Here is an 18668-nt window from a genome sequence, read left to right as displayed (position 1 = left end):
ATCCCGAGTCTCTGAACTGCTCTTGTAGCCACTGTGTTTAGGTGGTGAGTCCAGTTGAGTTTCTGGTCAATGGTAACTCCAGGATGTTGACAGTGGGGGATTCAGTGATGGGAACACCATTGAATGTCAAGGAAGGGTGGTTAGATTGTCTCTCATATGAGATGGTCATAGCCTGGCATTTGTGTGGCATGGATGCTTGTTGCCACTTGTCAGCACAAGCCCAAGTGCCAGTGTAGCCTTTCTGCTGAAATCCTTGGTGATCATAAACAGGAGGGGCTGCACTTGGCTTTGGCTGGGTACTATCGACCCTGTGCTGGATTTAACATCATCTCCTGCTGCCCACAGCGACCTGATTGGAGGGAGAGAACTTCACCGAGTGGCCGGTTACACAGCTGCTTCAAGGCAGGCTCTGTGTGTGTGTGTGTGTGTGTGAGAGAGAGAGAGAGCCCTCCCCACCCCCATAGACCCCAGACCCACCCCCTCCCTCTCCCAGCCCCACACCCCCTCCCTCCCAGCTCTGCACCGACACTCTGTCTTTGGGAAGGTTGGAGGAGGAGAGCTGAGCGAGAGGGGAAGGAGAGAAGGTGTTAAGGTGAATGCAGAAATCCCACCTTGCCTGGCACGGCCAGGCAGACGTGACTTGACTACTTTGAAGTCTGTCTTCACCGCCACCACCTCCTGCTCCTTCTCCCAGTCCCTACCGCATCCAGAGCACAGCCAGAGAGCACACTCACGGTGGGTGCATTACCAGCCTGGAAAGTTTCAGTGCGTCTGTGTCTGTCTGTGTGTCTGTGTGAGAGAGTGTGTATCCGCGTCAGTGTGTATGTCTGTCTATGTCTCTCTGTGTGTCTCTGTGAGAGTGTATCCGTGTATGTGTGTATGTGTGTCTGTGTCTGTGTGAGAGAGTGTATCCATATCTGTGTGTATGTGTGTCTGTGTGTACCTGTGTCTCTCTGTGTGTCTGTGTTTGTGTGTAAGAGAGTGTGCATCCGTATCTGTGTGTATGTGTGTGTCTGTGTGTCTATGTCTGTAGCTGTGTGTGACCGTGTGTGACTCTGTGATTGACTGTGTCTGCGTGTAAGCGCGAGTGTGTGTGTGTGAGAGAGAGTGTGTGTTTGCGTGTGTGTCTGTATCCCTTTCTCTCTGTGTTTGTCTGTGTTGGTCTCTCTCTATCTGTGACTCTGTGTGCCTTTTCTCTGCCTGTTTGTGTGTCTCTTTCTGTCTATTCCACTCTGTATGTCTGTCTCTGCATCTCTCTCTTATCTTTCTGTGTGTGTGGCTCTCTCTCTCTGTGTCTGTGTGTCCCTATGTGTGTGTGTCTCTTTCTGTATCTCTCTTTCTGTGTGTGTCTCTCTCTGTGTCTATCTGTGTGTCCCTATGTGTGCATGTCTCTGTCTGTATCTCTCTTTCTGTGTGTGTGTCTCTCTCTCTGTCTGTGTGTGTGTCTCTGTCTGTATCTGTGTGTGTGTGTGTGTGTGTCGGTTTTCCGCGGTCAGGACTAATGAAGGGGGAAATCACAGATGCAGAATGGAGAGAGAGAAAGAGAGACCCAGCGTTGTTACCTTTCATAATGTTGTCTGACAGTGATGGGATCTTCGGACGTGGTGTGAATAGAGAGAGAGAGAGGAGAAGGAGAGGGAGGGAGGGGGAGAGAGAGAGAAACTGCAGTGTCTGTTCAGGGGCGTAAGAGGATGAGAGTCTTCCGCCCCTCTCCCTCCCTCCCTCTTATCAATATCTTTTATTTCTATCAGAGAAACAATCTTGTGTTTGTTTGTAATGCTTTACAATGCAGGCAGTGCGTGTTTTGTGTGTTACAACGGCGCTATTTGTAAATACTATCGATTTTGTGTATTAACTGTGTCGGAACTGGCAGACGGGGGCTGGCAGACGGGACTGGTATCTTTCTGATTGAGCTGTTTTATTTTAGTGGGGCAATGCTAGGGGAATCGGGGTGTGAGCTACCTTGTGAAAGTGCCCCCCACCCCCTCTCTCTCTCTCGCCTTTTACCGCATCTTGAAAACTGCATTTGAACATAATTTGCAAATCTTTTTCCAAACAGTGCTCCGTGAGAATATCCCCCACCTCCCCTTCCTCGTTTCATTTTATCTCCTGCTTCCATTCTGTGGGTTTCATTTAAGGAAATCGCCCTCCTCCCCATTTCCAAGGGGTTTTTTTTTGAGGAGGAGAATTGAATCGGTCAGTTCTGTCGTTCGGAGGCGGCAGAGGGTCTTGGTTTGCTGGTTTGCTGTATTTGGATGAGATCCGGGCGGTCAGGATGAGGGGTTTTTACACACTGAGGAGCCGGGTGCATGAGATTTCACCAGCGTGTGTCTGAAATTGGTCACAGAGAGAGAGAGAAAGGGGAAGGGAGAGAGAATCCGACCAACCCACTCACCCTGAACCTGTTTCTCCCCCCCCCCCACAAATGGGGAGGGGTATCTCCTGAGACCCTACTTCCCCCTCACCCTCACCCTTTGCTCAGGAACTCCAGGCTCTCCCAACCAGGTCTTACAAGAGACACCTTTTCCTCTGGCAAAGGTCAAATATCCCTTTGCGGTGGGAGAGACTAATCCCATCCATGGGATCTTGCTGTTCAAACTACCTCCCCACCTCGTCCCCACCAACACCTCCCCTCCCTTCACTCCAGGAGTTCAGTCTACTGCAGAGGGATAGTCCCTGGTGCTAGTGGAATGCACCCTCCCTACTTCTCCCATCTCCCTCAACCATGGTGGGTGGTCTCCAGTTGGTTTGTGGTCTCCCGAGGTGGGTGGGTGTGGCGGTGGGCAGGGAGTGGTGTGGGTGCCCTCCTGGACTGGGCAGTGCTGGTGGGCGAACGTTGCCATCTCCCCAGGGGGAGGAGGGTTTGGTGGATGTGGGTGCTCTCCTGGACTGGGCAGTGCTGGTGGGCGAACGTTGCCATCTTCCCAGGGGGGTGGGGGGGTGTGGTGGATATGGGTGCCCCCCCAGACTGGGCAGCGCTGGTGGGCAAACGTTGCCATCTCCCCGGGGGGAGTGGGTTCTGCTGTGGTGGCCAGGGGCTGTCCTTCAGGAGTGGTCTCCCCTGATGAGGCCAACCTCCCAAACATTGTCGTCCTCTCTCCTCTGCCTGGAGCAGAAGGAGGCTATTCAGCCCATTGAGACTGTTCCACCATTCAGTGTGACCATGGCTGATCTGATCTTCTTCAATCCACTTTCCTGCCTTTTTCCCCATAATCCCTGCTGATTGAAAATCAACCCCAGCCTCTGTGGTATCCCTCTGTGGTAAAGAATTCAACAGACCCACTCCCCTCTGACAGAGCTAATTCCTCCTCATCTCTGTCTTAAATGTGTGAGCCCTCTGGTCTCAGACTCTCCCACATGGGGACATAAACTCTCCAAATCTACCCTGTTAATCCCAGTAAGAGCTGGGATTATACTCTCTGGTTACACAGTTCCCACCTCGGTTTGGGGATGGCACGGTGGCTCAGTGGTTAGCACTGCTGCCTCACAGCGCCAGGGACTCAGGTTCGATCCCAGCCTCAGGCAACTGTCCGTGTGGAGTTTGCACGTTCTCCCCGTGTCTGTGTGGGTTTCCTCTGGGTGTTCCAGTTTCCTCCCACAGTCCAAAAATGTGTGGGTTAGGGTAGATTAGCCATGCTAAATTGCCCATAGTGTTCAGGGATGTGTAAGTTAGATGCATTAGTCAGGGGGAATGTAGAGTAATAGGGGAATGGGTCTGGATGGGATACTGTTTGAAGGGCCTGTGCGGATTTGTTGGGAGGTGGGGGGGGGGGCCCTTCCACACTGAAGGGGATCTGATTCAAACTCCTGCGGACATTTTCACACTGACCTTCTCGCAGATTATGTCATTGCACAAACCTGGAGCAGGTATGACTTGAGCACAAAGGTCGGGGCACTACCACAATGCCGCACGACTGTCAGCGTCCCCCTCACCTTGTGTGTCAAGGTGATAGAGAAACATCACCTGATTACCGTAACAATTCTTGCCTGTTGTGAGTTGAAGGTGGGATTTGAGCCGCATTTATGAGCACAGAACGTCTAGTCACTTGGCAAATTCAATGCTCCATTCAAAGGTGAGAGGGGGACAGTTTAGGGGAGATATGTGTGGAAGGTTCTTTACACAGAGGATGGTGGGTGCCTGGAATACGTTGCCAATGGTGATGGTAGAGATGGGCATGATAGGGTCATTTAAAATACATCTAGACAGATACATGAATGGGCAGGGAGCAGAGGGATACAGATCCTTAGAAAATAGACAACAGGTTTAGATAGAGAATTTGGATTAGCATAAGCTTGGAGGGCCGAAGGGCCTGTACCTGTGCTGGAATGTTCTTGGTTCTTTGTTCACCACAACAGTTGCCAGAGTCTATTTCCAAACAATCTCCACACACTGTAACACCGGCAGTGGGAGACTGGAAACCGTTGCAATGGTTTTCTCTGGTTGTCTCCAGGTTCGGTATTGGGGTTGTTTCACCTCCTTGGCCTTTGTACAGAGCTGCTCTGTCGGGCGTTGCCGTTGGTGGAGAGGGTGGGGTTAGTGTCTCGTTTTTTAAAATAAAAGTGTTTTTTTTTCGGTGGAGCCATTACTTCAACACAATGGTCCCAAAGGTCTGATCTCTCGTTAGAGAGAGGTGGCTAAATGATGAGGGGAGAGAGTGAGGACTGCAGCCGCTGGAGATTCAGAGAGTGTGGTGCTGGAAAAGCACAACAGGTCAGGTAGCATCTGAGGAGCAGGAGAATCGACATTTCGGGCATAAGCCCTCTGATGAACCCCTACACCCCACTTTTATTTCCCACTGTTTATCCAGTTTAGGATGTAGCCCTTTCTCCCACTATGCTCCCTATGCCATAAGTTGACACACTGTACTGTTAGTCATGGTGAACCAGGATTCTCTCCTACTCTTAATGGGGTGTATTTGCAGTTCGACAGTTAGTCAAGCTATTTAATTGCATTGTCAACGCTCATACTGTCACCGTCAAACCCTGGAGTAGGACTTTAACCAACAACGTTTCTTCCCTCAAAAGCAAACATGATACCCACTCATCTCTGTCCCATGATACCCACTCATCTCTCTGTCCACATGATACCCACTCATCTCTCTGTCCACATGATACCCACTCATCTCTGTCCACATGATACCCACTCATCTCTCTGTCCACATGATACCCACTCATCTCTCTGTCCACATGATACCCACTCATCTCTGTCCACATGATACCCACTCATCTCTGTCCACATGATACCCACTCATCTCTCTGTCCACATGATACCCACTCATCTCTGTCCACATGATACCCACTCATCTCTCTGTCCACATGATACCCACTCATCTCTGTCCACATGATACCCACTCATCTCTGTCCTCATGATACCCACTCATCTCTGTCCACATGATACCCACTCATCTCTCTGTCCACATGATACCCACTCATCTCTGTCCACATGATACCCACTCATCTCTCTGTCCACATGATACCCACTCATCTCTGTCCACATGATACCCACTCATCTCTGTCCACATGATACCCACTCATCTCTCTGTCCACATGATACCCACTCATCTCTCTGTCCACATGATACCCACTCATCTCTCTGTCCCATGATACCCACTCATCTCTGTCCACATGATACCCACTCATCTCTGTCCACATGATACCCACTCATCTCTCAGTCCACATGATACCCACTCATCTCTCTGTCCACATGATACCCACTCATCTCTGTCCACATGATACCCACTCATCTCTCTGTCCCATGATACCCACTCATCTCTCTGTCCACATGATACCCACTCATCTCTGTCCACATGATACCCACTCATCTCTCTGTCCACATGATACCCACTCATCTCTCTGTCCACATGATACCCACTCATCTCTGTCCACATGATACCCACTCATCTCTCTGTCCACATGATACCCACTCATCTCTGTCCACATGAAACTCACTCATCTCTCTGTCCACATGATACCCACTCATCTCTCAGTCCCACCCTCGTCAATACTCATTCTCTTGCCCCGCTTCCTATGTGTCAGTGGCCTGTACAATACGGCCAATTGTGTAATGGGGAGTCAGTTAGTTTGCAATACAGAGAGAAGCCCACAGTGTGGGTTCAATTCCTGCACCAGCCGAGGTTGCTATGAAGTAACCTCAGCTGCCTGACCTGCTGTGCTTTTCCAGCACCACATTCTCGACCCTAAATAATGAGGGGGACAGGTAAGGTGAACGGCAGGTGCCTTTTCCCGAGGAAGGCGGAGGATTTCAAGCCCAGGTGAGATATTTTTAAAATGAGAGGAGAAAGATTTTAAAAAGTCATAAGGGGCAATTTCTTTACACATAGAGTGGTACACGAGAGGATGCACGGTGGTTAGCACTGCTGCCTCCCAGCACCTGGGACCCGGGTTCGATTCCAACCTCGGGTGACTGTCTGTGTGGAGTTTGCACATACTCCCCGTGTCTGCTCCGGTTTCCCCCCACAGTCCAAATATGCGCAAGTTAGCATGGATGGCCATGGGAAATTACCCATAGTATGCAGGCTAGGTGGGTTAGTCATGGGAAATGCAGGGTTACAGGGATGGGGGTGGGATGCTCTTCAGAGGGTTGGTGTGGGCTGACTGGCCTGATTTTACTCACTGTCGGGGCTTGATGTGGAATGTAGGTGCAGTTACAACATTTCAAAGTCATTTGGATAAAGTAGGAGTGGTTTAGAGGGATTGCAGGTAAGGCTAATTTAGTTGGGGATTATGGACTAGTTGGACCTAAGAGTCTGTTTCTGAGCTCTATGGCTGGTGGCGAGCTTAATCTGAGGGTCACCATACCTCAGGCGAGGAGAAAGGTTGAGAAGTTGGGTCGTTCATAGTAACCTCAGCTGATGCAGGAATTGAACCCACGCTGCGGGCTTAGCTCTGTGTTGCAAACTAACCGACTCCCCGTGACACTATTGGGTGCATTGTACAGGCCATTGACACATGGGAAGCGGAATCGACATTTCGGGCAAAAGCCCTTCATGCTTTATTCCTGATGAAGGGCTTTTGCCCGAAACGTCGATTTTGCCTGTCCTCGGATGCTGCCTGAATTGCTGTGCTCTTCCAGCACCACTGATCCAGAATCTGGTTTCCAGCATCTGCAGTCATTGTTTTTACCACATGGGAAGCGGGGCAAGGGAATGAGTATTGATGAGGGTGGGAGTGAGAGATGAGTGGGTATCATGTGGACTGAGAGATGAGTGGGTATCATGTGGACAGAGAGATGAGTGGGTATCATGTGGACTGAGAGATGAGTGGGTATCATGTTTGCCTTTGAGGGAAGAAACGTTGTGGGTTAAAGTCCTACTCCAGAGTTTAAAGGTGACAATGTGAACGTTGACGATGCAATTGACTATCCAACTGTCGAACTGCAAATACACCCGGTTAAAAGTGGGAGAGATTCCTGGCATATGGAGCAAAATGGGAGAAAGGGCTACACGCTATAATATATAAACAGTGGGAAATGAAAGTGGTGTAGGGATTCTTCAATATTCCCAGTAGAATCTGGGACAATGATAGTGTAAAGAGCAGAGAGGGATAAGCTAATGGAGTGTGCTCGATCAAGTTTTACATCCAAAACGAAGGAGATACTGCTGGGTTTTCATAGAATCCCTACAGCGTGGAAGCAGACCATTCAACCCATTGAGCCCACGCTGGCCTTCCAAAGAGCATCCCACTCAGACTTATCCCCTACCCTATCCCTGTAACCCTGCGTGTCCCATGGCTAACCCACCTAGTCTGCACATCCCTGGACAATTTAGCACAGTCAATCCACCTGAGCTGCACATCTTTGGATTGTGGGAAGAAACCCGCACAGACACGGGGAGAATGTGCGAACTCCACACAAACAGTCGCCCGAGGTGGGAATCGAACCCGGGTCCCTGGCGCTGTGAGGCAGCAGTGCTAACCACTCAAGTTGGGGAGCACGGGTCACATGGATTAGGGGTCAGTCGCCTATATGGGGAATAATGATTATAATATCATCACATTTATAGCTGTTGAAACAAGATTAAGAGAATCTAAAGTAAGAATAATGAATTAAGAATGAATCTAAAGTAAGAATAATAAGCGACAGTGACTGGGTTTCTGGCCCAGAAGGGAAAGGGGGCGAGGAGGAAAGCGCTAGTTATAGGACACTCTATATTTAGAGGGACAGACAGGCGGTTCTGTGGACATGGGCAAGACTCTCAAATGGTTTGTTGCCTCCTGGGTGCCAGGGTCCGAGACGTCTGGGACTGTGTCTTCAGAATCCTTAAGGGGGAGAGTGTGCAGCCAGAAGTCGTGGTGCACATTGGCACCAACGACATAGGTAGGAAGAGGGGTGGGGAGGTCATTCAGGAGCTCAGGGAGTTAGGCTGGAAGCTAAAAGCTAGGACAGACAGAGTCGTCATCTCTGGGTTGTTGCCAGTGCCACGTGACAGTGAGGCAAGGAATAGGGAGAGAGTGCAGTTGAACACGTGGCTGCAAGGATGGTGTAGGAGGGAGGGCTTCAGGTATTTGGACAATTGGACTGCATTCTGGGGAAGGTGGGACCTGTACAAGCAGGACAGGTTGCACCTGAACCAGAAGGGCACCAATATCCTGGGGGGTTAGGTTTGCTAGCACTCTTCGGGGGGGTTTAAACTAATTTGGCAGGGGGATGGAATCTGTACTTGTAGACCAGCAAGTAGGTTAGCTGTTTTTCAGGATGTCCAAGAATGTAGGGAGGCCGTGGAGAAGTTAGCACTGACAGGGAATACTTGCGGACACAGAGATGGGCTCAAGTGCATATACTTCAACGGAAGGAGTATCAGAAATAAGGTGGGTGAACTTAAGGCGTGGATCGGTACCTGGGACTACAATGTTGTGGCCATCACGGAAACGTGGATAGAAGAGGGACAGGAATGGTTGTTGGAGGTTCCTGGTTACAGATGTTTCAGTAAGATTAGGGGGGGTGGTAAAAAAGGAGGGGGGGTGGCGTTGCTAATTAGAAATGGTATAACGGCTGCAGAAAGGCAGTTCGAGGGGGATCTGCCTTTGGAGGTAGTATGGGCTGAAGTCAGAAATAGGAAAGGAGCAGTCACCTTGTTGGGTGTTTACTATAGGCCCCCCAATAGCAGCAGAGATGTGGAGAAACAGATTGGGAAACAGATTTTGGAAAGGTGCAGAAGCCACAGGGTAGTAGTCATGGGCAATTTCAACTTCCCAAATATTGATTGGAAGCTCTTTAGATCAAGTAGATTGGATGGGGCGGTGTTTGTGCAGTGTGTCCAGGAAGCCTTTCTAACTCAGTATGTAGATTGTCTGACCAGAGGGGAGGCCATATTGGATTTGGTACTCGGTAATGAACCGGGACAAGTGATGGGCTTGTTAGTGGGTGAGCATTTTGGTGATGGTGACCACAATTCTGTGACTTTCACCTTGGTTATGGAGAGAGATAGGTGCGTGCAACAGGGCAGGTTTTACAATTGGGGGAAGGGTAAATACGATGCTGCAAGACATGATCTGAGGAGCATAAGTTGGGAGCATAGGCTGTCAGGGAAGGATGTCGTGGAAATGTGGAACTTTTTCAAGGAACAGATAAGACGTGTCCTTGATATGTATGTACCTGTCAGGCAGGAAAGAGATGGTCGTGTGAGGGAACCTTTGTTGACGAGGGAGGTTGAATGTCTTGTAAGGAGGAAGAAGGAGGCTTACATAAGGTTGAGGAAACAGAGTTCAGAGCATTGGAAGGATACAGGATAGCCAGGAGGGAGCTGAAGAAAGGGATTAGGAAAGCTAAGAGAGGGCATGAAAAGTCTTTGGCGGGTAGGATCAAGGATAACCCCAAGGCATTTTATGTTTATGTGAGAAACATGAGAATGACGTGAACGAGGGTAGGTCCGATCAAGGACAGTAGTGGGAGACTGTGTATTGAGTCGGAAGAGATAGGAGAGGTCTTGAATGAGTACTTTTCTTCAGTATTTACGAACGAGAGGGACCGTATTGTTGAAGAGGAGAGTATGAAACGGACTGGTAAGCTAGAGGAGATACTTGTTAGGAAGGAAGATGTGTTGGGCATTTTGGAAAACTTGAGGGTAGACAAGTCCCCCGGGCCTGACGGGATATATCCTAGGATTATGTGGGAAGCAAGAGAGGAAATTGCAGAACCGTTGGCAATGATCTTTTCGTCTTCACTGTCAATGGGGGTGGTGCCAGGGGACTGGAGAGTGGCGAATGTTGTGCCCCTGTTCAAAAAAGAGAATAGGGATAACCCCGGGAATTACAGGCCAGTTAGTCTTACTTCGGTGGTAGGCAAAGTAATGGAAAGGGTACTGAGGGATAGGATTTATGAGTATCTGGAAAGACACTGCTTGATTAGGGACAGCCAGCATGGATTTCTGAGGGGTAGGTCTTGCCTTACAAGTCTTATTGAATTCTTTGAGGAGGTGACCAAACATGTGGATGAGGGTAGAGCAGTGGATGTAGTGTACATGGATTTTAGTAAGGCATTTGATAAGGTTCCCCATGGTAGGCTTATGCGGAAAGTCAGGAGGCATGGGATAGTGGGAAGTTTGGCCAGTTGGATAGAGAACTGGCTAACTGGTCGAAGTCAGAGTGGTGGTAGATGGTAAATATTCAGCCTGGAGCCCAGTTACAAGTGGAGTTCAGCAGGGATCAGTTCTGGGTCCTTTGCTGTTTGTAATTTTTATTAATGACTTGGATGAGGGAGTCGAAGGGTGGTCAGTAAATTTGCAGATGATACGAAGATTGGTGGAGTTGTGGATAGTGAGGACGGCTGTTGTCGGCTGCAAAGGGACTTAGATATGATGCAGAGCTGGGCTGAGGAGTGGCAGATGGAGTTCAACCCTGTCAAGTGTGAGGTTGTCCATTTTGGAAGGACAAATAAGAATGTGGAATACAGGATTAACGGTAGGGTTCTTAGTAAGGTGGAGGAGCAGAGGGATCTTGGGGTCTATGTTCATAGATCTTTGAAGGTTGCCACTCAGGTGGATAGAGCTTGTAAGAAGGCCTATGGTGTATTAGCGTTCATTAGCAGAGGGATTGAATTCAAGAGTCGTGAGGTGATGTTTCAGCTGTATAGGACCTTGGTAAGGCCACATTTGGAGTACTGTGTGCAGTTCTGGTCGCCTCATTTTAGGAAAGATGTGGAAGCTTTGGAGAGGGTGCAGAGAAGATTTACCAGGATGTTGCCTGGAATGGAGAGGAAGTCGTACGAGGATAGGTTGACAGTATTAGGCCTTTTTCATTGGAATGGCGAAGGATGAGGGTGACTTGATAGAGGTTTATAAGATGATCGGGGAATAGATAGAGTAGACAGTCAGAGACTTTTTCCCTGGGTACAACAGAGTGTTACAAGGGGACATAAATTTAAGGTGAAGGGTGGAAGGTATGGGGGGGATATCAGTGGTAGGTTCTTTACCCAGAGAGTGGTGGGGGTATGGAATGCGCTGCCTGTGGGAGTGGCAGAGTCAGAATTATTGGTGACCTTTAAGCGGCAATTGGATAGGTACATGGATGGGTGCTTAAGCTAGGACAAATGTTCGGCACAACATCGTGGGCCGAAGGGCCTGTTCTGTGCTGTATTGTTCTCTGTTCTATGAATTGTGGGAGGAACAATTGCAGTGGGGTGTGAATAGTAAGTTTGGAACTGAATATTTGCAGCAAATTGGTGAATTGTCCATGTTAAATTGCCTGTAGTGTTAACTGCATTAGTGAGGGGTACATATAGGGAATGAGTCTGGGTGGGTTACTCTTTGGAGGTTCAGTATGGACTTGTTGGACTGAAGGGTCTGTTTCCATACAGTAGGTAATCTAATCTAAAAAGGTAAAGGAAATAAGAACCTGCTTTCCAACAAGGTGGGGGGGTGGCTCAGCGACAGTTGTAATATAATCCCAATCAGAGAAAAGGAGTCCTGTCAATGTGGAGCTCCTTGGAAAAAGACAGTGAGATGAAACGGAAAGAGTGTATGTGAACGATATCACGTTGATAAAGGTAGGAAGTCCTGATCGTTGTTAAAGAGAGAAATGAGAGGCAGAGAGTATGAGAAAGGAATGGCAGTTAATATAAATGTAAATCCAGAAGTCTTCGGTGGATATCTGAAAAATAACATGTTATTGAACGTGTGAAAACTGATTAGGAGGATAGGGGACCTCCCGGTTTCCTCCCACAGTCCAAAAATGTGCAGGTCAGGTGAATTGGCCACACTAAATTGCCCGTAGTGTTAGGTGAAGGGATAAATGTAGGGGAATGGGTCTGGGCGCGTTGCTCTTCGGCGGGTCGGTGTGGACTTGTTGGGCCGAAGGGCCTCTTTCCACACTGTAAGTAATCTAATCTAATCTAATCTAAAAATCTCTTTTTCGCGCGTGGGGTGATGCGTGTGTGGAGTGGGCTGCCGGGGGGGGGGGGGGGGAGGGCGGAGGTTGGGGCATGGTAGAGGTTGGTGCAGTTGCAGCATTTGGGGGGCATTTGGATGGGTATATGGATGGGGGGGTGGGATTTGGACGGGTGTGGGCCTCCTGCCTGTCTACAGCTAAATAAAAGCTCAGCAAAACCTGACCTGGGAGAACTGGCCACTCCCTTTCCATTGTTACGACTCTCTAAGACTCCTTGGTACCTCTGCCATTATGACCTTGCTTCAAAACAACCAAGGGCAAAATAACCTTTATAAAGTGACAGCATCATCACATCTACTCCACTGCTCCTCGGATGCTGCCTGAACTGCTGTGCTCTTCCAGCACCACTAATCCAGAATCTGGTTTCCAGCATCTGCAGTCATTGTTTTTATCCAAGGAGAATAAGCCCAATCTCCCTATTCTTTCCTTGTATCTAAAACCCTAATTTCTGGTATCGTTCTGGAAAAGCTCCTTTGAATTAGAACATAGAACATAGAACATAGAACAATACAGCACAGAACAGGCCCTTCGGCCCACGATGTTGTGCTGAACTTCTAACCTAGATTAAATACCCATCCATGTACCTATCCAAATGCCGCTTAAAGGTCGCCAATGATTCCGACTCTACCACTCCCACGGGCAGCGCATTCCATGCCCCCACCACTCTCTGGGTAAAGAACCCACCCCTGACATTTCCCCTATACCTTCCACCCTTCACCTTAAATTTATGTCCCCTTGTAACACTCTGATGTACCCGGGGAAAAAGTTTCTGACTGTCTACTCTATCTATTCCTCTGATCATCTTATAAACCTCTATCAAGTCATCCCTCATCCTTCGCCGTTCCAACGAGAAAAGGCCGAGAACTCTCAATCTATCCTCGTATGACTTCCTCTCCATTCCAGGCAACATCCTGGTAAATCTTCTCTGCACCCTCTCCAAAGCTTCCACATCTTTCCTAAAGTGAGGCGACCAGAACTGCGCACAGTACTCCAACTGTGGCCTAACCAAAGTCCTGTACAGCTGCAACATCACTTCACGACTCTTGAATTCAATCCCTCTGCTAATGAACGATAATACTCCATAGGCCTTCTTACAAACTCTATCCACCTGAGTGGCAACCTTCAAAGATCTATGTACATAGACCCCAAGATCCCTCTGTTCCTCCACCTGACTAAGAACCCTACCATTAACCCTGTATTCCGCATTCTTATTTGTTCTTCCAAAATGGACAACCTCACACTTGGCAGGGTTGAACTCCATCTGCCACTCCTCAGCCCAGCTCTGCATCATATCTAAGTCCCTCTGCAGCCGACAACAGCCCTCCTCACTGTCCACAACTCCACCTATCTTCTCTCCTGGGCGTCAATATTCTGACTTTAATAAGGTGCCCATCGAATAGAGTCCCTTAAGGCTCTAAATTAGGACCCCCGTCTTAATATTTGCCGATGATGCAAACATTGGTATAAAGGTCATAACTTTGATTACTTTTTATGGGATCATTGGAGATTGTGGCTATCCCTAATTGCCACCTGATCTGGGTGAATTGTTAGGCTATTTAAGGGGGCCATTAAGCGTCAGTGTTAAGAGTGTGGTGCTGGAAAAGCACAGCAGGTCAGGCAGCATCCAGGAATCTTCATAAGCCTCACTCCTGATGAAGGGCTGATGCCCGAAACGTCGATTCTCCTGCTCCTCGGATGCTGCCTGACCTGCTGTGCTTTTCCAGCACCACACTCTCAACTCTGATCTCCAGCGTCTGCAGTCCTCATTTTCTCCTGGCAGCTAAGAGTCACCCACAATGCTGTGAGTCTGGAGTTACATGTTGACCAGACTGGGTAAGGATGGCAGATTTCCTGGCCAGAAGGACATTAGTGAACCAGACAGGGTGTTTTCTGATTGCTGATAGTTTGACAGCACCATCACCGAGCCTGGCTTTCAGCTCCAGATTCTTAATGCAGTAAGTTCAGGTTTCACCAGCCTGATGTTGGTGAGTGCAGGTCCTCAGACCCTTCGCCTCTCGATTATGAGCAGAGGGGCAATACTATTTACCCCGACCTCCTCAAGGAAAACTTGGGGATGCATTGTGAACTGTGAGAAGGGATGGTGTAAAACTTCAACAGGACACAGAAAGGTTGAACAAATGGCAAGTTGCATTTACTGCAGAGAGGTGTGCAATGATTCATTGGAACGTAGGAACCGCTGTAGGCCATTCAACCCATTTCCCCACTTAATATGGTTGTGGCCGACACAATATTTTTTCTGAAGTCATCTCTATAACTATTGTCAACCAGAAATCTATCAACAATTCACATGGGTCTGGCAGCACCTGTGGAGAGAGAAGAACAGAGAAAGACCTTCAGTCCGGTCTGACACTTCAATAACTCAGCCTTGTGTTTTAAAGACTGAACTTCCATAGTCCCCTGGGATATAGAAAATTCCAAAGGCTCCCAATCCTCTGAGTCTATTTTTAGATTCTCTACACTGTGTAAACAGGCCCTTCAGCCCAACAAGTCCACACCAACCCTCCAAAGAGTAACCCACCCAGACCCATTCCCCTACCCTATATTTACCCCTGACTAGGGCACCTAACCTGGACATCCCTAAACACTTTAGCACAGCCAATTCACCTGACCTGCACATCTTTGGATTGTGAGAGAAAACCCAAGCACCCAGACATGGGGAGAACGTGCAAACTCCACACAGACGGTCGCCTAAGGCTGGAATTGAACCCAGGTCCTCTGGTGCTGGGAGGTAGCAGTGCTAACCACTGGGCCACCATGCCATTCAGAAGACTGGGCCTCCTGATTTCAGTCCAAAATGACATTTTCCCCTTATTTTCAAGCAGTGTCCCTAACTCTGGACTCCCCAACCAGGAGAAACATCTATCTACCTTTACTCTGTCTACTCCCTTCAATAAACTCACCTCACTTTCTTTGCAACTCTAAAGAATACAAGTTCATTTTGCCTAATCTCTCTCCATAGGACGGTCCCTAAACCCAGGCACAAGTCTAGTGAACCTTCCACCGCAATAGTATCTTTACCGAGACAAGGAGATTCCAACTGCACACAGGGTTCTGGGTGTACACTAGCCAAGCTTCTCTAGAGTGGAAGCAAACCTTCACTGGTCCTGTACTCAAACCCTCTGGCAGTAAAAGCTACTATTCCATTAGCTTTCCTAATAGCTTGCATTTTACCCTTTAGTGTCTCATTTGAACAAAGAACAGGAGAAGACCTGCTTTTCCATGATCATGGCTGGTCAAACATCTCAATGTCTTTTCATATGGCAATCCAAAGATGTGCAGGTTAGGGTGGATTGGCCATAGAAATAGTCTATAATGTTCAGGGATGTGTAGGTTAGGTACATTGGTTAGGAATAAATATTGGATAATAGGGTAGGGGAATGGGTCGGGGTGGACTTGTTGGGCCAAAGGGCCTGTTTTCACACTGTAGGGATTCTATGATTAAACCTATAACCCATTATGCCATTGATGAAGATAAACTAATTCTACTGTTGGGGATTCTAGGACCGGGGACATAGTCTAAGAATTAGGGCCATCACCATCACCCTATCTTCATCTACCTATCGCACTCTTAGTTACCCTCCCCTCCCAGCCCCACCCCCTCTCCCATTTATCTCTCCACCCCCTCGGCTCACAGCCTCATTCCTTTTGCCCGAAGCATCGACTTTCCTGCTCCTCGGATGCTGCCTGACCTGCTGTGCTTTTCCAGCACCACTCTGTCGATTCTGGTCTCCCGCATCTGCAGTCCTCACTTTGCCTAAAGAATTAGGGCCCGACTATTCAGAGGAGACGTTAGGAAGCACTTCGACACATAAAGACGGTTAGAATACTTTTCCTGAAATGGCAGTCTTTGTATATCAAATATTTTTAATGTTTCACTTTAAAAGACTGAGCTTGCAAGAGAGTTTCAACAATTCCCCAGAGCAAGTCTTAGCCGGACATCTTTAGAATTCCTACAGTGAGGAAACAGCCCCTTCAACCCAATAAATCCACACTAAGCCTCCAAAGAGTAACTCACCCAGACCCCTACTACTCAGCATTTACCTCTGACTAATGCACCTAGTCTACACACCTCTGAACACTATGGGGCAATTTAACATGGCCAATTCACCTGACCTGCACATCTTTGGATTGTGGGAGGAAACCCACGCAGACACAGGGAGAATGTACAAACTCCACACAGGCAGTCACCCGAGTTGGGAATCACACCCAGGTCCCTGGAGCTGTGAGACAGCGGTGCTAACCACTGAGCCACCATGCCAATTATACAGTCAATGGCAAGATCCTGTGGAATGGTGCTGATCAAAGAGACCTTGGAGTGCAGGTTCATAGCTTCCTGAAAATAGAGTCGCAGGTAGATAGGATAGTGAAGAAGGCATTTGGTAGGCTCTCCTTAGTTGGTCAGTGCATTGAGTATAGGGATTGGGAGATCATGTTGCGGCTGTGCAGGACATTGGTTCGGCCACTTTTGGAATATTGTGTGCAATTCTGGTCTCCTTCCTATCGGAAAGATGTTGTGAAACTTGAAAGGGTTCAGAAAAGATTTACAAGGATGTTGCCAGGGTTGGAGGGTTTGAGCTATGGGGAGAGGCTGAACAGGCTGGGGCTGTTTTCCCTGGAGCGTCGGAGGCTGAGGGGTGACCTTATAGAGGTTTATAAAATCATGAGGAGCATGGATAGGGGAAATCGACAATGTCGTTTCCCTGGGGTGGAGGAGTCCAGAACTAGAGAGCATAGGTTTAGGGTGAGAGGGGAAAGAGACCTAAGGGGCAACTTTTTCACGCAGAGGGTGGTACGTGTATGGAATGAGCTGCCAGAGGATGTGGTGGAGCTGGTACAATTGCAACATTAAGAGGCATTTGGATGGGTATTGGAATAGGAAGGGTTTGGAGGGACATGGGCCGGGTGCTGGCAGGTGGGACTAGATTGGGTTGAGATGGACGAGTTGGACCAAAGGGTCTGTTTCTATGCTGTACATTTCTATGACTCCATGACCGAGCGTAAGGGGGAGGGTGGTAGTGGTGGAGTGGGCAGGCTGGGAGCTGGGTAGACTGGCTGGGTGATAGTCACAGCCGCGTTGCTGGGGCATTGCCCAGAGTGCCAACAGACAAAAGCTACGACCAGCCGTCCCCCCATATTCAAGGGAACAGCCAGGTAAACCCTGCACTCAGATACACATCGGCTATGCAGGTCCTTGCATGGACTCAATTTTCTGGTCATTGTGGACGCACACTCAATGTGGTTTAATGTGCATAGAGTTCATCATCAAACATGGGGTCGATGATTGAGAAACTGTGCATCTTTTGCAATACATGGGCTCCTGGCTGTATTAGTCACAGAGAATGGGCCATTGTTTACCAGAAGGGAATTTGAGTATTTCCTCAAATCCAATGGTATTTCTCATATAAGGACAGCTCCATACAGCCCGTCATCCAATGGTCTGGTAGAAAGAACCGTCCAAACTTTGAAGGTCGGCTTAAAGAAACAACCCACAGCCTCACTAAATACCAAACTGTCCCAGTTCCTGTTTGATTATAGGACCCCCCCCCCCCCCCCCCCCACCCTCACACAACCACAGGGACAGCTCCAGCAGGGTTGCTGATGGGGAGAAGACTCTGCACCAGGTTAAACCTGGAGAAAGGGAGGACTGCAGATTAGAGTCGAGAATGTGGTGCTGGAAAAGCACAGCAGGTCAGGCAGCATCTGAGAAGCAGGACAGTCAATATTGTGGGCTGAAACATTGACTTTTCTGCACCTAGGATGCTGTCTGGCCTGCTGTATTTTTCCAGCCTCACATCTATGGACTCAGGGACTCTCCACATGTAAATAAAGGGTGACTTGGTGATGGGATACCAGCCTCTGTGGTGTTATTTCAACACCGTGGTGATTTCAGAATTTCATCTCCAGCTTAATGAACTCGCCATGCCTGCCCCATGCTTCCCACTTGGAATCATCATTATAGAATCATGGAGCCATAGAGCATGGAATATAGTCTTTCACAGAATTGTTACAGTGCTGACGTAGACCATTCAGTCTATCGTTCCTGCACCAGTACGATTAGGTAATACCAATCTCTTGCCTTTTATCCACGTCACTGCACACCATATCCATCCAAATAACCATCAAATATCCCTCCAGATGCCTCAGTTGAACCTGCCTCCATCACATTCCCAGGCAGCGCATCCTAGACCTGAACTACTCACTGGGTAGAAACATTGTTCCTCACATCTCCCTTGCGTCTTTGGCAA

The 18668-nt window shown here is 48.6% G+C and overlaps 1 protein-coding gene across 4 annotated transcripts in view; it reads left to right on the top strand.

Moving 5' to 3' along the window:
* Nucleotides 1-546: 546 nt before the first annotated feature.
* LOC122550332 (pituitary adenylate cyclase-activating polypeptide type I receptor-like) overlaps nucleotides 547-18668 on the top strand; it is a 293382-nt gene continuing 275260 nt past the window's right edge. For 3 of the 4 annotated variants that reach the window (XM_087987620.1, XM_087987624.1, XM_087987619.1), the window contains exon 1: nucleotides 548-735. The gene's annotated coding sequence lies outside the window, so the exon portion shown is untranslated. Of the gene's footprint in view, nucleotides 736-18668 lie in introns of all 4 variants that reach the window. The other variant, XM_087987625.1, reaches the window with a different exon arrangement.

This window comes from Chiloscyllium plagiosum, unplaced genomic scaffold, assembly GCF_037043375.1.
Source record: "Chiloscyllium plagiosum isolate Xiang-an unplaced genomic scaffold, Cpla_swu_hap1 HiC_scaffold_5, whole genome shotgun sequence".
NCBI lineage: Eukaryota > Metazoa > Chordata > Chondrichthyes > Orectolobiformes > Hemiscylliidae > Chiloscyllium > Chiloscyllium plagiosum.
The sequence above is the reverse complement of the archived record's forward strand: the minus strand, read 5'-3'. Positions and strand labels throughout refer to the sequence as shown.